This window comes from Euphorbia lathyris, chromosome 1, assembly GCF_963576675.1.
Source record: "Euphorbia lathyris chromosome 1, ddEupLath1.1, whole genome shotgun sequence".
NCBI lineage: Eukaryota > Viridiplantae > Streptophyta > Magnoliopsida > Malpighiales > Euphorbiaceae > Euphorbia > Euphorbia lathyris.
In genome coordinates, this window is record NC_088910.1 from 114,858,653 (window position 1) to 114,885,113 (window position 26,461).

The window sequence follows — 26,461 nt, forward strand, 5'->3', positions numbered from 1 at the left end:
GATCGGTTTTAATAAGAAATTTTAGTCTTAATTTTGAAGTTTTAGAATTTATGCAAAGCCTAGATTCGTACCAAACAAAAGCATTGAGTCCTAACCCACTTGTCATCTCCATAATGAAACTTGAAAAGGCAATAAAAACGGGATAGTTGAGAATTTAGCGAAGAATTGATAGTACACAATTTAAACCCGAATCTTTGTGAGGTATTTTTGAGCCTAAAAGAGTTCGTACGAGAACTCTAATTCTTTCACAATTTTTCGAGAGCTTTGACTTCACTCGACTCATAGAATTTGCATCCAATACCGGGTTAAGTACACTTATTTTTGGTAAAAAGGCAATAGATGATAAACCGAACCCACTTAGGCTAATTTTTCTTAATTTATTTTTCTCGTTTTCATTAAACATTAGGAAACTCCTTCAAGCCTATTAACCAACTTTTTTTGTTAATACCCTTTTAACATTTAACCCTTTTTCCTCTTGTTCAAATACCGACAAAATCAATTTGCACCCAAATCACTCGGAAAAAGTCACGGCCTTAACAAACAAGCACCATAAGCCTTCAAAATATTGTTTTTGTGCCTCTATCAAAACAAAGGATACAATAAAAATAAAAAGGCATTCTCAAGCTCCACCCGAGCAATTTTGAAGTATATTTTGTAAAATTCGCCAAGGCCGAAATAAACAAAAACACGGTGCAATCACAAAACAGTATTTTTTGAACTCGAGTTTCTTTAAACTAACCACTAAAAAGCCACCCACATTACAACCCCCCTCCGGGTTCATTTTTAATGTTGCCTAACCATATTTTAGGAGGAAAAACCCGGATGAAAATGCAAACTCAAAGTGACTTCGGGTAAGTGCAAAGAAGAGTGCTAAAACATCGACCCACCAAAGTTTGAGCGTAAGAGTGAAATCTCTTGGTGAGGTACTATCGGGTTCTCAAAAGATAATCGACCCCCGTTAATATTGCCTATTAATTTTGATCATGGAGGTTTCAAATAAGTTTTGGTCACTCGATTGTTTGCGTGGGTATTTACCGAAAACTTTGCATAAGACTTTAACTTTGAAATCACGCACTTGGTAAAACCGACCGACGGTTTGTTTCTTAATAATCTCAATCCCTTGTCTTTTGATTTCTTTTACTTGAGGACAAGTAAAACTTTAAAGTCCGAGGAGGTTTGATAGGGGTATTTTACCCCTATCTTTTAGCGTGATTTACGGGTTAATTTTAGAAGAAATAAATAAGTTTAATTACAAAAATAGAGTGTTTTAATAAAATAACGAAATAAAAATAAATTCCGTACTTTCGGTTAATTTTCCTTATATTTGATTAATATTAGAAAATAAAACGTCAAGCTAACTCGGCTCTCGAGAATTGTATTTCAGGTATGAGCAATGAGTGGAAATCTACCAAAATACGCGGGGCGTATCACTCCTCACGCGGGGCGTGGAACACTTAGTCAGAAATAATTGCCTTATCCGCAGACTCCACGTGGGATCCAACCATTGATACGCGGGGCGTACCCCAATCTACGCGGGGCGTAGATGCAATGATAAGCCTAATCATAAACGTCAGACTACATTGTCTCCTAAGTCAACCATCGGTACGCGAGGCGTGTTTCAGGATACGCAAGGCGTAAATGGCGTATTTCAAGCAATAAAACGCCAGGAGCTCAAACACGCACGGCGTATATCACTATACGCGGGGCGTGGTTGAGACAACAAGACCCGAATTAAGTCCACATGCAAGAAATCATTGAAGGAATGGGAAATATGCAAAATAATGTTGCTCCATGCTTTGCTCCATGCTTGTAGGAATGGGAAATATGCAAAATAATGTTGCTCCATGCTTTGCTCCATGCTTGTACCTTGTGAAATTATGATTTTACCCCTAGCTTGATGTGTATAAATAAGAGTGACTAGCACTCATTTGATATACCTCTTTGTATAAACAAGTTTCATATTTTTAAGTTCTTGCTATTTTAGTTTTAGATTCAGATTTTAGTTTGCAAAACTCTCCCACCTTGAGAGCTTGTTCGTTTATTCCGGCATTCCGTCAAAGTTCCGTTCCACCTCCATCCACCAAGCTCGAGAGTTCCACCTCCAAGTCCTAAGAGACGGCTTTGAGTCCGGTTAGCTAGTTCCGAGGGTGAATTCTTCCCTTTTCACTTGCTAATTAGCTTGTACTCTTCCTATGTACTAGGCTTGGTTGTATTCTATATTTTCATTCTCCATATTTATAATTTATGATTCACAATCTCTATTTCTTATATGTGTTTATACTTGCTACTTGTTTTGATATTCGTAATTGATTATTGTGTAGGAGGACACGATTTCCGACGCCATTCGGGCTATCTTTAGGGGTTATATAGGTGTTGCCCTACCGGAAGTGACAAACCGGAAACCGTAGGAATTAACAAGCCACGGAACTTATGGGCCCTAATTTCTAATCCCGAGCATTAGACACGCCTTGACTAGGAACCATGTAGTCTACGAACTTCACGGGTCGGTCACACTACACGTAGTCGTCATTGCAAGAGTAAATCATTAACCCTATATATTTAGAATCATTGTTTATTATATTTATATCTTATCACCATTCATATCACTTCGTAGAGTTTTTGTGACGTAAATCTGTCTCACCTATAGTTAGGAGTAGTTTCTAGTTGGTCACCACATCAACCCCAAAGTATTCACCGCTTAGATAACGTATAAAACCGAGTCGTCTAATACTTGTAGTTATAAATCCCGTGGATTCGATACCCGGTCTTAACCGGATTATTACTTGATACGACGGGGTACACTTGCCCCTAAGTAGTCGTAGCGTCTAGTAGAGTTAAGAGCAATTTATAAAGACCACATCCATAGACATAGCACATTCACCGCAATACACATTTAATCGTCTTAAGAAGCTCTACCACTAGGCGCACGTCCACCACCAGGCAGGACTCTATAACAAAGCTGGCCGAACTCCAGTTGACCATGGTAAACCACATGAACCAACTGCAAGGGCAGATTCATCAGTTGTCAGCTGCGAACTCGGCATATGTCACTTCTGCCGAAGTACAACATCTCTCCAGCCAGCTTCATACCGAGCAAGAGAAGACAAATCACCAACTCTCTTCCTACTCACAATGCTCCATTGAGCAACTCAGCGAAACTGTGTGCATGCTGAACTTGAGCAAACAAGAGATGGACACTGACCAGCTCAAGACAAACGAGATCTTGAAGTACTCTCGAGTCACTTTCAACCACCTTCGTCACTCCAACGCTCAACGTGAGTATTTTGATTCGTCTTTACTAAAGATGTTTCATCAAGCTTTTGCAATGGTATCTGAAACCTTATACTGGGTGGGAAAGTCTCAAGCATACGTGCTGAGTATGCTGAGTGTTGCATCTATCGGAATTCCTCGAGCCATTGTGGATGATGGTGTTCCAATCTTCGACGGAATGAGTGAAAGCACGAGAAAGCTAAAGGCATTTTCTAAACGCCTAACTCAAGCTGCCATTGAAGAAACCTTCATTCCCAAACGTGATGATGGCAAAACGGGGGAGAAAGAACAAGCCCCCAGAACTCAGCAAGCTTCAGTTAGTCAGTCGCAACACAAGGGCAAAGGCAAAGCTATAGATCATCCTGTTCAAATTAATTACTAGAAGAAGTAGCTTCACTTGTATTGATTAGGATAGCTAGCTTTTTGAACCTTTATATCTGTGTCTATTTTTGTGAACCCTGTTGTGCTGACTTTAAATTCAAAACAAATTATATGCATCTCCTTCATACTGACTACTCTTATGTGATGCTTACTTAAGTGATTATTATAATTTGTTAAAACGCATCTTCATTAAATCAATTGTGCTACACTGTCTATATTGATTTATGATATGTATGCTGTGTTGATCAAATATGTTGACCACTTCTTATATGTCCACTTAACTAAAACTCATTGAACAAAGTATACTCAGCGCTCTCTGATATTTAAACCTTCCGCGTAAAACTGAGTTAAATAGAATATGTTCCATGAGCTGACCTATCTCTGAAAACTGACCTTAGACTTACTCAATTAAACCTTGAAATGTTTAGAGTAAAACTAAGTCAGCAGCTCAACCCTTACGGGGGAGTTATTTGATAAAATAAGGTCAACTATCATGGGGGAGCTCAACACTGAGTTCTTCAACTGAATATTTTTGCCAACATCAAAATGGGGGAGTTTGTTGAAACACCTTTCCACATGATTTTGATTTGACAAAATTATTTATGTAATGATAAAAATATTCTAATACATTAAATTTAAATGCTTTGATTTAATTACACTAATGTGTTTGTTCAATGTTGAGTTTAATTGTGTATAAGACATTAAGATTAAAAAGCCCAAAGGCCCATGAGTAGAAGTCAACACATCAAGACCATTCAGCCCAAGAGTTCAAAATATTGCCGTATCAATCAAAACGACGACTCATCTTGAGAAGGATCCAGAAGCCTTCTAATCGAAAAGCTTCAAGAGGAAGCTGCTGAGTTGGACGACATCGCAGTCTGGACAGCGGCAGACAATGTTCAACTTCTAGACAAAGTATTTCTACTTTGGGAAAAGTTCAGAAGGCGCAGAAAGCTGTCCCGTGGACCTTTCCTTAAATGACGAAACATTCTGACAAAGACTGATGAAGACAGAAGATGCAAGAATTCTATTGGCCAACGACGCTGAGCACGCACAGAGTGACAACGACAGGAAGCTGTTTCCCTTCAACAGTTATTTCGAAATTCGAAATGACCAGGTGCCTCAAGTGTCACTATATAAAGGCCATCCATTTGCTTCAATCGATGCAGAACTTTAATTAGTCGATACGCTGACCAAATTCATACTCGTAGATTCTGTGAGAAAAGCAAAGCAAATACCTTACACCAATTTCCATATTATTGTGTAAAAGTCTAGAGTGATTTTCAATCGTCTAAAGTGTCTTAGCAATTGTTGTTTAGGGCAAACACTTTATCAATTCTAGAAGAATAGAAAGGAGAGGCTGAGTACTCGGTTATAGTACTCAGTGCTAGATATAGGAGTGAGTAGAGGTATAGAGGAAGGTACTCTTGTTATACTCAGCTTCTATTTGTAAAAGGTTTCGTGCTCTACCTTTAAAGAGCTCAGTAGAGAATTCAAAAAGCTCAGAACGAGTTCCGGGGACTGGACGTAGGCGGAGAGGCCGAACCAGGATAAGTTTGCTGAGTAATATCTTTCTAACCCTTAAACTCCTTTAATATATATTGCTTGCTATGAAAACTGACTAAGTAAAGAACTCACGCTGAGTTAAGTTTACTAAGAAGCTGAGTTCAGGAATAGACTCTAAGTGCTATTTCCTGACTCAAGTAAAGAAGCAGACTTAGTCACAAGTTGACTAAGCTTGTGTCTTGAATCTACTTAGTGACGTTGTGTAAAACTTTTCATAAGAAAAGAAGTCAGCCTCAACGGACAAAATTTTAAATAGTTCCTATCCCCCCTTGGAACTAACTTGTCACGTTATAAGGGACCAACATCATATTGTAGTGGTAGTAAATTGCAATGTTATGAAAACCGGACCAGATCGACTGGTTCGACCGCTTCAACCGTAAAATCGGTCAGGTCTCAGGTCCGATTGATGTTGGTTCTTAATATGTTCAACGAATCGGACTGAACCGCTTGAACTGGCCAGGTCAACCGTGAACCGGCCGGGTTGAGCGGTTTGGTCCGGTTAGCTAGTCACACATGTTTAACTTAAAAAATATATGTTGTAGGTGGAATTCGAACCTTGGCTCTTAGGGACCACTAAGCTAGCTTTCAACTTGTGAATAAAAACAACACTATATACTTATATATTATATTGATACTTAAAATTTAAAATTTTATTTAGTATTAATTTTTTATATATTTTGATAAATATTATTAAAAACTTAATTAATCTTTGAAATATAAACAAAGTAAATTTAGCATTTAAATTTTAAATATACATAAAATAAAATTTTAAACTCTTAATAAATTTTATAATTTAAATGAAATTAAAATATATATATATATTATTTATGATGTCATCCGGTCCGGTTTTTAAAACATTGGTAAATTGGGCTGCGGGGCTGATGTAGTGGCAATATTGCCATTACTTCTAGTATTGTTCAACTGTGTATTTATTGTGCAATTTGGGACAGACAGATCATAAGGGACAATTGCATTTGAGACAAACTGCTCACGTGGTGCAGATACATTATGAGGTTGAATTTGAGTTCCCAGAATCACTGTAATTGGGTCTTGGACTGTTGGAAAGATTATTGGGGACCCGAGCTAGACTGTGTGGTAATGGACTTGGACCGAGCTTCAGAATCTAATTGCTGATAAGGAAACACCTGTTCATTGAACACAACATGGCGTGAAATAAAAATCTTATTGGTAAGTAAATCAAAGCACTTATAACCTTTGTGGATTTTGCTATACCTAAGAAAAACACATTTTCTAGACCGAGGCAATAATTTATGAGAATTATAAGGGCGCAACAATGGATAGCATAAACAACCGAAGGGACGAAACATGGCATAATCAGGTGTGGATTAAACAACTTTTCATATGGTGTGCTGAAATTAATACTGGAAACAGGAAGACGATTAATGACATAAACAACACATTCAAAGGCATATGTCCAAAAGGAATTTGGTATGTTGGCTTGTTGTAAGAGTGAAAGACCCGTTTCAACCACATGTCGATGCTTCCATTCCGCACAACCATTTTGTTCTGGTGTATACGGACAAGAGACTCGATGATTTATACCATTAATAGACAATTATTCGATTAATGACTAAAATTCCCCACACCAATTAGATTGAAAGGTTTTTATAGGCCATTGAAAGTGCTTTTCCACCATTATTCTGAATTTCATGAATAAACTCTTAACTTCATATTTTTATTTAATAAAAAAACACCCATGTAAATTTGCTAAAGTGATCGTAGAAGAGAACATAGTATCGGTATTTATCATGTGAAGTGACAGGTGCAGGACCCCAAACATCTGAGCAAATTAAATCTAAGGGACCATCAATAATAAAATCAGATTTGGGGAAAGGTAATTTATGAGACTTGCTAACACAACATGAATCACATAATTTAGTATCTTTATTAGCAACAAACGAAATTTTATTCATTGATAAGACTTTCTTAACAATTTGCATATTTGAATGCCCTAATCTAGCATGCCATAAAGGGAGAGACACATGATGAGCTTGAACAGAGTGAGGCATGGACTTTGGAATTGACAATGTATATAGGCCATCCTTATTCGGTCCTCAATGAATTTCCCTCTTTGTCGCCAAATCCTTCAAAATAAAGTGATTAGCAAAAAATTCAATAGAAATAGGATTCGAATGGAGTTAGAGATGAAATTGATAAGAGATTATGAATAGTTTGAGGAACATGTAAAATATCAGAGAATTTAATTGGAGTATTAGAGACAGTGAAATTCGAATGGCCTGTATGAGAGATTGGGATAGTATTTCCATTACCTACTTTAACATTCTCAGGTTCGTCATATTCTGAATGAACAGACAAGTTTCCTACGTCAGCAGTAAGGTGATGAGTTGCTCTTGAGTCCATTAACCAGTTAGTTGAGCTCGAGTGAGAGGTCGTTGTGATATTGGATGCAGGTTTGAAATTGGTTCTGAAATTGCTATTCAATTTGGGTGAGGGACATTGCTTTGCTATATGACCAACCCCCTTACAGTTGTGGCGTGTCAATGTACTGATATCAACAGGAGCATTAGTTGAATAATTATTGTGATTGTAAGTAGGACCAGAAAAATTGCCCCGACCACGATTAGAGTAAAAACGTCCTCTCCCATTATAATTGTGTGATGCTAAATTGATTGATGGTATGAAAGATGGAAGGGGAACATCATGAGCAAGCTTTCTTTCTTCACTTAGCAAAAGTCCAGTGAGATCATCAAAATTAACAAACTCCATCCGAGCCTCCAAAGCGCGAATGAATGGTCTGTATGTGACACCAAGACCATCCAAAATTGATTCGACAAGATCGTCCGATGAGACGAGATTTTGAAGAGCAGTAAGTTGATCACCGATATGCTTTGGATTTTGGAGATAGGATGCAATTGAGTCATTTTCACGTTTTAAATTGTGAAGCCTATTGATGGGTGTCGAATCCACCAAAGATAATCTCGACTTTTCCTTAACAAAATAATTAGTAGATAGAGCAAGCAGAGGTCGTACCCAAGGGATTAATACTGATCTAATCACAAATATAACCAAGCAATTAACAAAAAGTAAATAGGGGGGATTGAAATTGTTGATTAATGAATAAATAAAAATTGCAGAGTCGAATTGAAATTGAATGTAAAATTATATGTTGGAATTTCAGTTAAGGGAGATTCCGTAGGCCAAACAATTATTTCCCATCAATCATTGACGGTGAGACATTATCTTAATTAACATGATCTGGATTGGTTATAGTCGTTCCTTATTCATTTCCAACCTAATCCTTCCTGAATTGTAAAGCAAATCCAAGTACTCCTAAAGATAAACCCCTATTCGATTAAACAGTTCTAACTTGGCGTTAGAATTTAATCTATCAAATGCATTATGAATTAGAAAGACCCAATCTAAATTAACCGAATTCTGAGCGACTCCAATTTAAACCAAATCACATGTTCATGCGCTTAATCGTTGTTAAGATATTCAGATGATTGCAAATCCTATTTTCTAACGTTGTTCAATGAATGAAAAAGCAAAACTCCGACCGAACCGTCACCTGAACCTCCAATGATGGTCTGATTTTATAGATTAACAAACATGCAAACAGCTCATATAAATTCATATTTCTAAATTAAAGAGCAACAATCTCACAATAGAAAATAATGCTCGCCTTTGATTAATCCTTTAACCGAATAAAGTGTTTAGCTACACATAGTCATGAATTCGACTATGATAACCATTAAAGACGATAAAAATAAATAAAGCTAACTAAGAACCCAAAAAGAAAAAAAAACTAAGAGAAGAAGTTTTGTTCCTCCCCCCCCCCCCACCCCAAAGTGTAAGTTCTCATCTATTTATAGAGAAAAACCCCTCCTAATTTTATGCCTTCTTTTTCGAGTAGGAAAAGGTCCTGGTCAATCTGAACATCAGTAGATTCGGAGGTCCTTAGTCTTAGGCAAGACTAACTCCATTCTCGTTTCAGCTCCTTTAATTCAGCACCAAATTCCTTTCTGGTCCAAAGTTTCTTCAATTAAGTCCAATTCTGCTCCTTTTAATCATTTGAGTCCTGTGGAGGCAAATCAAACCAAAACAAGCAATAATACCCAAAATAACACCAAATTAATTAAATAACCTAGCACTAAAGTGGACATTTGAATGTTGAATTGGAGACTTATCAAAATACCCCACACTTACCCAATGCTTGTCCCCAAGCATATTAGATCATGTCATCAGCTCTTTACTCTTATGATTTCGTGTTTACCGACCTTTCTCGACCCCCTCATAATGTAAAGATTATCAACTATCAATTCTCAAAGCCAAGGTATTAGTCATGTTTAAACACACAACGTAACTACTTGAAGAATCTCAGCAATTGAGCTTTTGACCATGTACATAAGGTATGAATTAAAATCAACAACACCCTCACGGAAGCCACTCATTGCACTCAAGTGTTTAGGCTATGATTAGTTTTCAAGGAATCACTCAAGTCGCAACCTAGAATGAAATTACCATAAGCTTGCCAATATATCAAATCTCCACCACTTAGTATGAATTTACGACACTAAATCAAAGGGACTTAAAATAGGGTGTAACATAGGCTAGGGTAAATGTTTGGAAAGGAAATGAGGAGAAAGGGAAACCGATGATAGTGGAAATGGCCAAAATGAAAACCAAAACACAATTATGTACAAAGAAACTTCAGAATGAATGAATGAGATGACCTTAATTAATTATAAAAAAAATTGAAATGAACAAACTAACCAGAATTTTTTCATTTTTTTTTTTTTTGCTCTGGTATATTTTTTTCTTTTCTGAGGCTCCCTTTTTTTTACTTGAAGAAGATAATACTAGAACAAGGAAGCTACGTTTTTTTTTTTTTTGCAAGCTAATATCCATTTAAACACCTTTGAAGCACAACCACATATATCTAAAGGATCATTAAGTTGAATCCTGGTACTTTGATGAACTTGTGGTTAATTTGAATATGGAAATTGCTCAAAGCAACAACTAAACATAGAAATAAATGAAAGAATGTACAGACTCTGATAGCTAGAACGTCCCTGGCCAAGGGACTCGAACAAAGGTGTGTCAAGAATAGGAAAAGACTCAAATATTATAAAAGTTAATTTCTTATTTTAAAACTCAAATAACTTAATTTCGAAATTAAATTTTAATTTATGAAAAATGTAAAATGTAAAACTAAAAATAGAAAAAATATAAAAATGTTATAATTTTTCAGATATTAGCGTCGAACGTGTATAAAATTAATTTTTTTGACATACACCAAAATGGTGATGTTTTAACGTGGTGGAGGCTAAAAAAAAAAAAATTCTCTAGCCCTTACGGGCTAGATTTTTTAAAATTACCTCCGATCGCACAATTAAATTTAGCCCCTTAAGTTTAAATTTCTGGCTCCACCACTATCTAGTGTTGATAAGTTGTATAATTTGAAGTTAGAAAACGAGGTCGAATCAACGACTCTCTCTGTTCTTGAAATTCCATCTACACATCTATGTATTAATTGACTGTGATTGATGGGTTCTGATTCGGATCTATTGATGTTAGCTTGATGTGCCCAGTGGAAATTGGACCAATTATTTTTTCTAAAATGATACCTCCTCTTAATGTTGATTCGTCACGTTGTTCCTTTTCTTTTATTGCCTTAGTGCTTCTTGTGTTTTTTCTTTCAGTGGCACTGTTGATAGCTGGTCTAGCTACATATTAGGAATGAAAATATTTCAAAACTTCATTTTATAACATAAAATCTATTAGCAGTAAAAGTTAAAAGGTAAAACTTTTAAAACTTAAAGATGTCATAACCTAAAAAGAGTTATTTGACTATAATTTATAGTAATATGGATTAAAAAATAGCCCTTGATATAATAAAATTTATCCAAGTTATCATTTTGTTAATTTTTTAAGCAATTTTTATTTGAATTTATTATTATTATTATTATTATTATTATGTTCAAGTACTGTTATGTCTACAATGAAATTTAGGAGTCATAATATCAGTAGTTATATGGCGGGGGCATAAATGCATTTTATCTAAAATTGATAAATTACTTTTTAGAGTTGTAAATGGGACGAGATAGGAATATTGATGGTCATTAATAAATTAGGAAAAAAAAATTCTCCATTCTTATCTCATGGAAGTCCCATGAGAGTCAGATTCTACACAAAATTCTTTATCTTTTAACTTTTGTTTTTAAATACTAAATAAAAATTACATAAAATCATATTTCAAATTAATAAAAGAGAATTAAAACAATTCAATATTTTAATCAAATGCAAGTAATATTATACATTTTTTAATTTGTATTATAATTATATTTATTAAATATAAAAATTAATATTAGTACTAAATAATAAATATATAATATTATTAATAATTTTTGAGGATCTTAATAAAGTCAACCATAGTATCTCTGCAGACTATATAGCGCATTTCCCCGCCCTATCTATATTCTAATTTATGAGACAAAAAATTCACTTGTCGGATTTTTTTTCTCGCATTCCTCTTCTCTATTGGGAGCGAGGATGGGAATCCCTACCCCGTTGACAATTTTAATTGCATTAATGGAAACTAAATATTCCACAATTGAACTTCCTAAAATTGTGCTTATAATTTGATTAATAAAATATGAGCATTGTGATTAGTAACTTAGGGGAGAACATGTCAAAGTTGGAACCACTAGCAACTTCAATATAGGTGCCAAACTAAGTAATCCCAACCATTTGAATAAGAGAAACCTCTTCGGAAAAATGTGAGATGACAAACATTGTATTTATTGGATTATCCGACATAGTTTGGCCAATCATGGGATATTCAATTACTACTGATATTTTATGGACATTTAGTTGATTTATTGGGCTTACTCCACTTAGCATTAGTAGTTGTGGGCTTCTTATTGCTCCTGCTAATATGACAATTTCATTTTTAGAACCTTTTTTTATATATAAATGCTGTATAATTCACCCCTGATCCATCTCTATATATGACTCCATAAGTTGTTGGCCTTGCTTTCCCTTTGATTCTAACAAGTACTTTAAGCACAGAAGCATGCAAAAAGACAATAAGGGCAGAAGGGTTAGCATAGCCTAAAATTTCAGCAGTAGTGTGTTTATGGCCTTTTTGATCAAACATAGTGCCACCAATTTTAGTCCCATAAATATGGTCATAGGTGAATCCATTATAGGGAGTTACCCCAACTTCCAGAAGTGCATCTCGTACTGCTGATTCCCATTGCCTCATTGTTGGCTCAAATGCAACTACATCCTCCACCCACTTATATGACTCATTCACTAATCATCCTTCCCATCCCACATTCATTTATTTTCCAACTTAATTATTAATAAGCTACACTTTATTCAACTTAATTATATTACGTACCTTGCATAATCAAGACTAGCTCGGGTATAAAATTCGGTACTAATGCAACTTCTTCCGCCAAGAACACGGGCATGGGCATTGATGACTGTGTCTTCCGAGATGAAGTGTTGAGAGGGAGAGGTAGGATAAGGATCTTCTAATGCAACACCAGCGTTGCCCAAGTTGGTAATGTTCGAATTGCCATAGGGTGACCCTCCATGTTCCAGCAGCAAAACGCTCGAGGTTGATTTATATAAACATCTTCATTTGTGAACTCATTGAGAAATGAACTTTTGAAATCAATTTAAAATAATTTAAAATTCATATGACTAGCAAAAGCACAAAGGATTTGTATAGCTTCTAACTTTGCTACCCGAGCAAATATTTCTCCGTAGTCAATACCTTCTTGTTGGTTGTACCCTTGGGCTACAAGCCTTGCTTTGTTTCCAATAAATTTTCATCCTTTATCTAATTTCTTTCGAAAAACCCATCTGGTTCCGACTGCCTTCTTGTCCTTTAGTTTGGTACCAAATCTCATACGTCATTTCTTCTGAATTGATTGAGCTCTTCTTGCATTATGATCATCCAGTATTCGTCATTTTCCACTTCCAGAAAATTCTTGGGTTCCAGAATAGTGATGAAGGCAACATTTCCTAGAAGTCTTCTTAATTGGCCTCTGGTCATTACATTGTTTTGGACAGTATCAATGATGTTTACCTTAGAGTGTCCTCTAGGTATTCGTACTTCTCTTGGAAGATCACTGTTTTCTGTCATGGGTGTTTCAACAATATTTGCAGATAGATGTTCATCAGCAAATATAATCTCAGATTCAGTTTTACCTTGGGAGGCTCCGACTGAACTTGGTTCAACAGCTTGAATGGTTTCAGTAGTTGTTGAGGCAGGTTCTTCATCTAAATCTTTACTAGACTTCTCGATAGGGTTAGTCTCATCGAACTCAACATATACTTATTCTTCAAGTGCAAGAGTTCATTTATTATAAACCTTATAAGCTTTGTTGTTTGTTGAATAACCAAGGAAAATGGCCTCATTAGCCTTTGAATCAAACTTGCTAAGATTGTCTATAATATTTAATAGAAAGCATTTACAGCCAAAGGCTTGGATGTAACCTATCTTAGGATTTCTTCCTTTCCATAGTTCATAGGGAGTCTTATTCAGAATAGGTCTAACTAGAGCCCTGTTGAGAATTTAGCATGCTGTGTTTTAGCAGCTTCTCTTTAGAAGTACTTCAGAAGCATATTTTCATTTAGCATTGTCCTGGCCACTTTAAACAGAGATCTATTCTTCCATTCAACTACCCCATTTTTTTGGGGAGTTCTCGGAGTAGAGAGGTTATTGTAAATGCCATTGGTTTTACAGAATTCATCAAATAGTTTGTTTCTGAGTTCTCCACCATTATCGCTTCTGACTTTAGCTATTTTTTAGTCATTTTCATTCTCAATCCTCTTACAGAGTGCTGAGAATGTCTGAATGTTTTGTCCTTACTATCATCTGGGCATCCTCCTAAGTTGTTGGTCCTTTGTGAGATTAGATTCGTTCCAATATGGGTGGATGAATAGTATAATTGGTTAATTTTAACCTTTTAATAATTTTTCTCACAATTTGTTCAATAGCAAGCACAGTAGCAAACTTCAGAATCAAAGGCAAGTTCCATCTAGAGAAATAGTCAGTTAATGGAGCTTGATTCATCTTCTAACTTATTCGCTCAAATGAAAATTCGCTTAGAGGAGCTTTTGTGTACACTTAAGGTTGATTATAATTTATGAGGTACACAAATAGAGCTTATATATGAAACTTAATATTTTAGAGCAATCAATATCAGAAGTAAATAAGGGCAGAGTTTAGAGAAAAAGTTACACCCATCGATTTATACTGGTTCGGCCTCCTGACTACGTCTAGTCCTCAAAATACCTTATTTTGAGTATTAATCCACTAACGAACTCTTTAACAATAGAGCACAAACCCTTACAATAGACATAGCTTCTCTAAAGTATCTTCCTTTACAAAAACACTCAGATATCTATTCTCTCTAACTAGTCTATTATAACCGAAGTAAAAGAGCTTCTGATATACAATAGAAGATTGGTTCTAATATAGAGCACAGATGAAGTACTATCTCTCTATTAATTTATATAAATATGAATATGAAAGTGTATAATGCTTTTTGCTCTATTTTTCACTTGAGAATTTTTTTTTTAATGTGTGTTGATGATAACTTGTAGAATGAGCAAAGTCTTGGCTTTTATAGTGAAGCTTTTAGAGAAGGATCTGTTTGAACTTCAAACTAGTCGTTTGGAGGAAACGGCTTATGTCACCATCGGCCTCAGTATTTTGTGCCAAAAAGGTTACCGTTTAACGCAGCATGGGCTTCTGTCTCTTGAGTCGCACGTCCTTCTGACTTTCGATGTGGCAGACTTGTAATCTTTCCATTTCTAGTAACAAGTAGAAAGATGTTTGGGGACAAGACTTCTGGCATCTGTCCTTTATGCCATTTTGGGAATGGCTTGATATTGACCAATATCAATGCCTTGTGGGTTGTTGCTTCTATTTTTCGCGCTTCTGGATTCTAGGCCATTTACAAGGCTTTAGGCCTTTAATTCATTTGAGGCCTTTTTAGTTGTTCTTCACTTTATGCTTCAACTTATAATCACACTTAACAAACATATTAGCATAAAACAATTTATTTAAATTTTATAATTGAATATTTTGAGGATGTAATCGTGTAATTGTTATTTTTGTCAGAATCATAACATTTATGGAAATTGTGTTTCAACACAAGTCACTATCTGCGCAGCAGTGAACTTGAGTGATACGAGACTAAGAAAGAGTAATACCATGGTCCAAAGTGCCTTGAATGTACCAAAGTACACATTTAGTACACATCCAATGCTCATCAGTGGGACTATAAAGAAATTGAGATAATATATTAATCGTAAACGTAATCTCTGGTTATGTAAGGGTGACATACTGCAGTGCACCAACAATGTTGTGGTGTTCATCACCAGATGGAAGTGGGTTGCCAGATTTCTTGGAAATTGTCGGTGTAGTTGCCAGAATTGAAGATGCATTTTAATTTCTTTTGGGACATTTTTCATAACATCTTTCAGTAAGTTTTTTCATCGACAATATGTAACTATTTTTGTTATTCCAGGTTACTAGGCATGCTCGGAGAGTGTACGTTGGAGGGCTTTCCCCTACAGCTAATGAACAGGTTAACTCCCGATATGTTTTTCTTTGGCTGTTCTGTAGATCTAGTTCTAAGATACCTTGTTCATTTTTCATGGCCTGATGTTTATATCAACCATGAAAAGAAGTTTGCATTTGTGGAGATGAGATCTGTTGAGGAGGCTAGTAATGCTATGGCCTTAGATGGGATTATATTTGAGGTATTTGTTTTTCGTAATATCTCTTCTGGCTTAGGACTATGATCTGTTCAAAATATGCATGCTGTTATGTGGTACTGAATATCTCATCTGAATCACATTTTCTCATTAAAAAAATTATTGCTTTCAGGGAGCACCTGTGAAGGTGAGGAGACCTAGTGACTATAACCCATCTCTTGCTGCTACACTTGGACCAAGCCAGCCCAATCCCAATCTTAACCTGGGTGCAGTTGGCTTAACTCCAGGCTCTGCTAGTGGGCTTGAGGGTCCAGACCGCATCTTTGTTAGTGAGCTTCCTTATTACTTCACTGAAGCACAAATCAAAGAGTTATTAGAGTCTTTTGGCCCTCTTTGAGGTTTTGATCTAGTCAAAGATAGAGAAACTGGGAACTCAAAAGGCTATGCCTTTTGTGTTTATCAAGATCTTGCAGTTACAGACATTGCTTGTGCTGCACTTAATGGAATTAAAATGGGTGATAAAACTCTCACTGTTAGGCGTGCTAACCAGGGTACTACCCAGCCTAAGCCTGAGCAAGAGAATGTGCTATTACATGCCCAACAGCAAATTGCATTGTAGGTGAAATCTTGTTTTGTTATCTGCTCAACTCCATTCAATCCCATCTGTAGTCCAATTATTTTGTTATCGCTATTTTTACTCTCTTTGATATCTCTCGTTTTTGTTTACGGGTTCCTTACTGAAGCCTTTTTTTTCATTGATTTTTTTGCAGAGGCTTATATTGCAACCTTGCCTAACTGAAGTAGTTAGTGCAGATGAGCTCAAAGATGATGAGTATGAAGATATCTTGGAAGACATGAGAATGGAGGGCGGGAAATTTGGTAAAATTCTGAACTGTCAATATGATTACTTGATTTCGGGTGGTTTTCGCCTATGGAAGGGAAATTTGAGAAGTCTTTTTCCAAAATTTGTATGGTACAACCTGCATGTTGTAAGTTGTGATATGATATTCATGAAGAACTATTGTAAAAAGCATTATTACTACATGTATTGAGCAAGATTATTTTATGTAAATATAGTCATATGTCCTTGTTGTGCTATTATCGTTCTATTTGGATTCCCATTCTGAAATAGCAAAGTTGCTTTGTCATTGAACAAGTTTTAGATAGTTGTGGACACATGTTGGTAGCATTGAGGTATGGATTATGGCCTTCTATAGTTCTTATCTCTGAAATTGTCTAGAAATTGTCCAGACTTTCATCTTAGCAAACTTCTGTTATTATTACATTAAGAGGTACTTATTATTTGAACCTCTTTCTTTTACCCAAGTACAAGATAGATGCATGGAATGGCATCTTCATGACAAGATTGTCAAATTAACTATGATTTTCTTTCTGGTTTTGCAGTGTATTTGGAGGGCTACTTGTTCTTCGTCTTCCTTCAAGAGTGGTGTAGTTGCAAGTCCTCTTCAGCTGTGGTCGTTGAGCAATATCACGAGTGAGTGGGAAAGGGGTGAAATGCTCCATGAATCAAGGAAAGTACTTTATAAGGGTCCTTATATGGTTATTGATCTAGGATTGTAATTTTGGAATATTTTTTCTTGCTAGCTTGATTGTCCTATCTTTTTGCTACATTAGGATTATGATTTTAGAATAGTTCATACCACTTTCAAAACTCTAGCCCTTAAAGCTCAAAAACTAGAACATTAAAGTAATTTTGGATATATTGTATGATTATTTTGGATATATTATCTTATTAGTTTGATGACTTGATTAGTATTTTTTATTATTTTGGTGTATGGGATATTATTTATTAGTTTTAAAATTATTTAAATATTATATAAATTTGATGATTTATTATTGCCAATGACAATATTACAAACGGCTTTCATATTATTGAATTTAGAAACCACATACAAACAATTTCCCGACAATACATGTTAGCAACGACATAGCAACACCTGAATTACCGACGACTTACAAACGATACATATATTTCTAAATTGGCGCCAAATATTATTTACCGACTATCCACGGACGACAAAGTTGTCCCTATTTTTCGCGCCAATTAATTTGGTGCCAAATTCACGTGAAGATTACCGACGACATATATATTAGCGACGACTTAACGATGACATGCGTCGTGTCCAATAACGACACCAGTTAATTCTTTTGGTTGGTCACTTACAACTTACCAATGACAATGTCGTCGCTAATGCAAACGACAATGATTTTGTCGTCGGTAACCATTTTCCCAACAAGCAATCTGACTACGACATGAGTTTTGTTTGTATGTCGTCGGTAACCGATATTACTTATGAGAATCTTGTCATTACCGACGATATTATGTCGTATGTAAACTGTTTTTTCTTGTAGTGATTGGTGTGAGAGTGGGTTTTGAACCAATCATATTGACTCTATCAAGTATAACATTAATGTACTTAGCTTGACAAAGATGAATCCCCTTTTAGCGTGTTCGTTAGGGATGGCAACAGGTAAGGTACCCGTGGGTAGTGCCAATCCCAAACCACTCTTTCCCTCCGATCTGGGGCTAGCAATAAGGAAGCAGATTTCAAGTGCTTGAGTTTCCCAGCCAACTTCTGCATACCATTACCCTCTACACCAATATTCCAAGCGGAACGGACCAAACTAGCCTTTAACAACCTGAAATTCATTTACAATCTTGCTTACTGAGCAATCTAGGTGAATCGACGTCCCGCCGATGAAAAAGGTGATTCATGTCCCCTCATCGTCTGATGTTAGTCTCACTCCATCGTCTTCGCTTACCTGTTTATTTTTTAATTATCCGTACTCGTCCCATTTAATTCGCGGGTACCCACATGTACCCTTACCCGTTAAGAATGAATGCATAAAACAAAAAATTGTTGAAACACCTTTCCACATAATTTTGATTTGACAAAATTGTTTAAGTATAATTAAAAACATATTCTAAACACACTAAGTTTAAATGCTTTGATTTATTCTACTAATGTGTTTGTTCAATGATGAGTTAAAAATTGCTTATAAGACATAAGGATTAAAAAGCCCAAGTTCAATACAAGAGTCAAAGCCCAAGTCAAACTGTTCAAGACAACTCGGCCCGTGAATGTCAAAATATTGTCGTTGTGGACAAAACGCAACTCAGCGGAAGAAGGATCTAGAAGACCTTCAGGGAACAACTTCGGAACGAAGCTGCTGAGTTGTTTCGACAAAGCGTACAAGACAGCAGCTGACTAAGGAAAACTTCCAGATAAAGTGTTTCCACTTTGGGTAAAGTTCAGACGACACAGTATGCTGTCTAGTTGACATTACCATAAATGGAGAGACACTCTACCGAGCTGACCAAAAGCTGACCGAGGACAGAAGATACTCAAATCTGATTAGCCGAGAGCTCTGAGCAAGTCAGGATGACAACGACAGGAAGCCGTTTCCCTCCAACGGTTATTTCGAAATTCGAAATGACCGATGCCTCAAGACGTCTCTATAAATAGTGCCATCAGAAACTTCATTCAACACAGAACTTGATCAAGCCATTACGCTGACCAAATTTCTACGCAAGTTCTGCAAGCAAAAAGCAAAGCAATCTTACACCATATTTCATATCTTTTGTGTAAAAGTCTAGAGTGATTATTCAATCATCTAAGGTGTCTTAGCAATCATTGTTTAGGACAAACACTTATCATTTCTAGAGATTAGAAAGGAGAGGCTGAGTACTCGGTTATAGTACTCAGCGAGAGATTAGGATTGAGTAGAGGTATAGAGGAAGGTACTCTTGTTATACTCAGTTGCTAAGATTGTAAAAGGTTTGAGGCTCTACCTTTAAAGAGCTCAGTAGAGGATTCAAAAGCTCGGAACGTGTTCCGGGGACAGGACGTAGGCTTAGAAGCCGAACCTGGATAAATCTGCTAAGTAACGTATTTCTTACCTTAAACTCCTTATATATATTGCTTGCTTAAATAACCAAAAACTGACCAAGTAAAGAGGTCAAGCTGAGTTGTGCGCATCAAACATCTGAGCTCAAGAATAGACTCTAAATGCTATCTCCTGACTTAAATCAAGAAACTGACCTAGTCACCAGTTGACTAAGCCAGTATCTTGCTGTTTACTCAGCGCCGCTGTTAAAACCTTTTCTCTTAAGAAAAGAAGTCTGCCCTAAGTTTTAAAAAGTTTAAATAGTTCCTAACCCCCTCTTGGAACTATACTTGTAACATTATAAGGGACCAACAAGTGGTATCAGAGCTTAAAAGCTCACTGTAAAAGGTTTAACAACCTTGAGCTGATCCCCACTATGGGCAAAAACAGTACTCGGTTTCTCCCAGGAAACCAAACAACTCAGATATTGCCTGAGGGGCTGTCCATCACTCGGCCTCCCCTATTCTTCGGGTCTAACTATACCTTCTGGAAGAATAGGATGAAAAATTTCATTCGGGCTACAAATATGAGTGCCTGGCTATCTATAGTGCAAGGCCCATTTGTACCTGTCGAAGTTGTGGCTGGCCAAACAGTTGTAAAAGCTGAGGCCAAATGGACAGAGGATGATCTCAAGAAGCTTCAAAATCACGCTTCGGCTATTAATATGCTTCACTGTGCGCTCGATGCTGCAGAATATAATAAAATTTCAGGTTGTGAGTCGGCGCAAGAGATCTGGAAGAAGCTGGAGGTCACCTACGAAGGAACCAACAAAGTAAGGGAGTCCAAGGTGAACCAGCAGATGAGATTGTACGAGCTGTTCGAGATGAACAATGATGAGGGCATATCTGACATGAATGCAAGATTTACCAACATCATAAATGAGCTCAAGAGACTTGGGAAGATCTTCACTGAGGAAGAACAAGTCAAAAAGATACTCAGGAGTCTTCCTAAAGACTGGCAAGCAAAGAAGACCGCTATTGAGGAAGCTCAGGACTTAACCACCTACAAATATGACGAACTCATTGGCTCGTTGCTGACCCATGAGATATCAATGAAAAACTTTGAGGTGAAGGAAAAGTCTGAAGACAAGAAGCAGAAATCTCTTGTCATGAAAGCTGACTCCACTGATGGGAGCTCAACAGATGATGAAGAGATGGTTATGTTCACAAGGAAAATGAAAAGGTTGTTCAGAAAAAATGACAAATACTCTAAGAAGCCTTACAGAAAGTTTGATAAGTATAAAGCTGAGTCCAGCGACAGCAAATACAAGAAAGACAACTCAAAGCCCATTACATGCTTTGAATGTCATCAAACTGGCCATATAAAGTCAAGCTGCCCCACGCTGAGGAAAGATAAGAAGAACGGCAAAAAGGCAATGGTGGCTACATGGAGCGACAGTGATGAGTCTTCATCAACAGAAGCTCAGGCCACCGAGTCAGCGAAGATATGCTTCATGGCTGACGAACTTACTGAGCCGTGCGTCTCTGAGCATACTGACCCCTCCATTGCATCTGATGATGAGGAGCAATCAAATGAGGTAATATCACTTTCCCAGCTCAGAAACGAAATGGGTAATGCCCTGAGTGATCTCTATACACTTGTCAAAAAGTGTAATAAGAAAATTAGAGCACTCAGCAGGCGTTGTGACGAGGTTGAAGAGGTCAAGCTAAGTGACCTCAGATTCCTTCTTCAGGACAACTCAACTTTGCATGATAACATGAAGATCATACATGAGTCTGTCTCTGAAGTCCAATCAGTTTCAAAGAAACTAAGAAAGGACGTCACAACTATCCAGAACCAATTAAAGGTTCCAAATAAAAGAAACATTCCTCTGAGAACTCAGTACCAAGGTACTCAGTAAAGATGGAATCCCCAGCGGAATGTCCAGTGTGACTTCTATGGGAAGAAAGGTCACACCACAAAGGTGTGCTGGCATGCTCAGCACTGGGGTGCTGACCAGTCAGTGAGACAACCCAAACAGAAGGTCAGCTGTGACTTCTGTGGAAAGAATGGCCATAATGTCCGTGTATGCCGCCATAAAATAAAAATATGATGCTATACCTGTTGAACCTAACAAGCAAGGACCCAAAAAGAATTGGGTACCTAAAAGTAACTAGTTACAATGCAGGTAAGCCTGAGGTGTGCTGAGAAGTCAAAGATGTGGTATATTGACAGCGCATGCTCGAGGCACATGACTGGTGATGAAACTCAGTTCATCACATTTGAGCGTAAACGAGGAGGAAGCGTAAGTTTTGGAGACAATAAAAAGGGTAAGATAGTAGGGTCAGGAACCATCGGAGGTAATCCTACTATTGAGTCAGTCTCCCTAATCAGCGGACTCAAATATAACTTACTCAGCGTAGCTCAGCTATGTGATAATGGGAGAAAAGTTATATTTGATGCTACTGGATGTAAAATATATGAGGGTAAAACAAATGAGTTAATTTTAACTGCCCCTCGCATAGATAATGTCTTTATGCTAAACTTAGAGAAAAAGTTTTCAAAAACTGTATACTTAGTATCAAAGGAAGAAAATTCCTGGCTATGGCACAGGAGACTTGGTCATGTAAGCATGGACCTCCTGGCCAAATTAGCAAGAAAGCAATTGGTTGAGGGACTGCCTGAACTTAAATTTGAAAAAGATCAATTATGCCACGCTTGCCAAGCTGGAAAACAAACCAAACAATCTTTTCATAGCAAAAACATTGTCTCAACTAAGCGTCCGTTAGAATTACTACACTTGGATCTCTTCGGTCCAGTCCAACCGCTGAGTCTGGGTGGAAGAAGATTTTCCTTGGTCATTGTAGATGACTTCTTGATGCGCCCTCACCTAACTTAGAGATGAGAACTCACTAAGGGATAAGTGTACCCCGTCGTTATCAAGTAATAAATTTCTGGTTTAAGCCTAGGTTATCGTCCACAGGATTTATTTCTGCAAGTACCGAGCTACTCGATCTCGGATTTTATCTAGGCTTAGGGGGTTTTGAGTTGGTTTGTTTGAATTAATCTACTCATAGGTTGAATTATACTAATCTTAGCTAAGTTATCTACGCCTAACTAAGTTACTCTACCCCTAGGTGATCTTTTACCAATTAAATTTACCGAAGGAACATGAAGGGATACGATGATAATGAAAATAGAATGTTTAAACAATTGATTTGAAACCTAAGTCACTTGTGTCCAAGGCGATTAACCCGACCTATCCTCCTAAAGTCCATAGTTCGTGATTCCCTTGTAAGGCCGAAACTAGCTCTAAGGCTCAGTAATTTGGGCTTAATCTTCTATAGGGTCGTCAATCCTATAGGCACTGACTAGGTCAGATTCAGCTCGCAATATGTGCCAACCTAATTTTGGGATTATCGAATGAGTTAAACCAATCAGACAAAGCGTAAGACAAAGATTAAAACATCAAAACAATTGAATAAACAAGAACTATAATATATATCAAAGATGGAAACATTGTCACGAAGTTACAATAAACCTAGAATTCATAGCATGTATCAGAGGCTAGACAGAATGTAAAAGAAGAAAAATCCCTTTTAGGGAACCTGTCTACCAATGCAGGCGTCTTTCTAGGATTTAAAGATGAAGCTTGAGCAATCCTCGGTGAATGGAGCTTCGGAGGTGTCTTCAATGGAGGTTTGAAGGATATGGAGGAGGTGGAGAGGATTTCTCAAGGTGAAAAGCTAAGAAAATTACAAAGGAAAAAAATATCTAATTTACATTGGAAAAACTCTATTTATAGACGCGGCTCGGGCCCTTTTCTTGACCTAATTCGTGTCCTTATTGATGTAGGAAGTCGTGGGGTCCATCGTGGCATCGTGGGGCGAAATTGGTCTTTTTGACCAATTCCCGCAGGTCTGCTCGTCGAGCAGGGCTACTCGCGACGAGCAGCCCCCTGCTCGCCGAGCAGGCGCCTGGCGGCCTGCTCGGCGAGCAGGCACAGTGCCTGGGCAGTGCCTGGGCGGTGCCTGGGCAGTGCCTGGGCAGTGCCTGGGCGGTGCCTGGGCAGTGCCTGGGCGGTGCCTGGGCGGTGCCTGGGCGGTGCCTGGGCAGTGCCTGGGCAGTGCCTGGGCTGCTCCCCGAGCAGCGCCCGGGCTGCGCGCCGATGCTCAATTCGCCGAGCGACTACCGGGGGTCCCCGAGACACGATTTTTGCCTGAAATTGATCATGTTTTAACCTGCACACGCACATAAACTCCAAACAACATTAGTCCAAGGGCTAAATTGACCCGCCAATCGCTTATTTGAGCAAACGCTTCGTTTGGTGCGACTTTTGACGGATCAATTAGCTTCAAAAGATAACGGAATTATAATATGCATGCCATTTTGGCCGTATTTGCCTAAATTGATCATAAAACGAGCCTAAACAACGAAAAGTAAATAAAACGTTTCCAATTTCTAACTAACTCACACAAAAGCATTTAAATGCGAGAATTGCTCGCTTATTAACAAAATAACGCTAAAACCCGTCCTAAAACCGTACCCAAAGATAGGGGTTTTTGACCCCTATCAAACCTCCTCGCACTTAAAACTTTACTTGTCCCCAAGTAAACTAAAAAAAACTAAACCCGCAATCACAAGCAAGCTAGAAAACCTCCCGGTTTGACTAGGTGTTTGACACAATTTCGAGCATCTGTAATTACATGTGATAACATCGAGATATTATCATGAGGACCAAAAGAGATATTTGCCTTTAAGTATGCCACGTAGCAAAGGAAGTCAGCTGGCGGATCTCCCTGGACTAGCTCTAGGAGATCCGCTGGTGGATCTCTAAGGCGAATCTCTCCATTCACCTTGGTAACGGCTGGCCGCCGGCTCGGCCATAAAAGATCATTAAATGGATCATTAACTGTCTTACCCGCCAGGTTAAGAGTAACTTGTAACCGTCATTAAATGAGCATTAATGGGGACTTTCTAGTTACCTAGAGGTTACGAACTTCTCAACTATATATAGCCTACCATTCTAGGCTATCAAGGTACTCAGACTTTTCTATATTCTCTAAGCTTTGTCAATACAGTTTATTCTTCATATTCTCTACTGACTTTGGCATCGGAGTTTCCCCCGTCGAACCCAACGACGCCCCCCATAGGGACGAGCTCCGATCAGAAGTTTCTCCCTTGTTATCAATTGGTGCGGTGAAGGTGGAATCCTTGATCAAATAAAGGGTTTTTCGTTCACACTGAAACATCATGACCGATGGAGGAAAAAATCCCTCCTCTGGGATTGAATCACCGATAATTACACCATCTAGTGCTGATCGCACTAACACAACTGCTCTTGTAACAAATATCGATGGAAACATGCCCACTGCTTCTTTCATCGATATGTGTGCTCGGGATATCGAGGCACGATATGGGCTTGAAATTGGGAACCGCCTCCGGGCGTTCATGACTCTTCCTCCTCGTTGGAGTACGGTATCTACGTCAGCTGTCTCATCTTTACCTCCATTAAACTTTGGTCTGGGACCAGGTGCCCATAGCTCTTCATTCCTTCAAGCTCACAACATTGATTCCATGATAACTACTACGGCATCGGGTGGCGGACGACCGGTTATCAGGGAGTTATTTCCTGGCGAGGGAAGTCAAAGGAATGATACGGTCCCTCCTGGCGGATTGGAGATTCCAAGGTTTAATCTTGATGGACCAAATGTACCTAGGCACCCGCGGACAAATTCGTCTCTTGGCGGATTTAAAGAGCCCATTCGTAAAAAGCATAAAAAGGATAAAAATAAGCAAGCAGGATCCCCACGCCGTGGCAGATCACCTCCATCTACTGGTCGTAGAAGAAGTAAAAGGCCAGAAAAAACATCTCATATAGGTGGACCACCGCCACATCCATCTTCAGGAACTGTTGGACGCACCTCGTCTGGAGGCCAGCAAGGAGGAAATGGTCCAACTCCCCCAGGCAGAGGAAGTGGTGGAGGAGATGGTGGAGGAAGAGGAGGGAGCGGACGTGGTAATGCAGGAAGACATTCGCCATCAGATCCATCGTCTGAGTCAAGTTCTTCCTCTTCTTCTTCTCCAAGCAGATCGCCACGAAGGGGTCGCCCCAGGGCGGATCCGGAGAATTTTGATGATAGAGTGAGGGCTGACAAGACCATTTTAGTCTTGCTACTTTCTATCTTATTCTATGCAATTTGGAAACATTTGGTGTTTAATTGATGTTTTTGTTTCATATTTTGTTTTGGGAGAAAGTTTAGATATTTGGTGAAAAATCTGTAAATTAGTGGCCTTTTGGAGCATTTTGGAGTATTTGCAAATCAGAGGCCAATTTCAGTTAAGGCGTGGGCACGTCCTGTCTCAGCTGTAATTGAGCAACAGCAGCCAACTTCAGTTAAGGCGTGGGCACGTGGCTGAACGAATTTGGAAGAGATAAGAAGATATTTTCAGATTTGATTTTGGGATATTATCTTATTTAATTGTATTCTATTTTAGTTAGGATTTGAATATTTCCTATTATCTCTATTTAATCATTAATTAATTAGAGATTTATTTTCTTTCCTTATCTCTTAAGGATATTTTAGTCTTTCTTCTTAGGGTTTTCCCCCTATAAATAGAGGCTTAACTTTCCTTAGAGAGGAGAACTAGGTTTTACAGATTTTCAATT

At 37.8% G+C, this 26,461-nt stretch overlaps 2 pseudogenes; one reads left to right on the forward strand and one right to left on the reverse strand.

Moving 5' to 3' along the window:
- Positions 1–10,597: 10,597 nt before the first annotated feature.
- Positions 10,598–13,357, reverse strand: LOC136219178 (protein HOTHEAD-like; annotated as a pseudogene).
- A 103-nt stretch (positions 13,358–13,460) lies between these two features.
- On the forward strand, positions 13,461–17,523 carry LOC136219189 (splicing factor U2af large subunit B-like; annotated as a pseudogene).
- Positions 17,524–26,461: the final 8,938 nt, after the last annotated feature.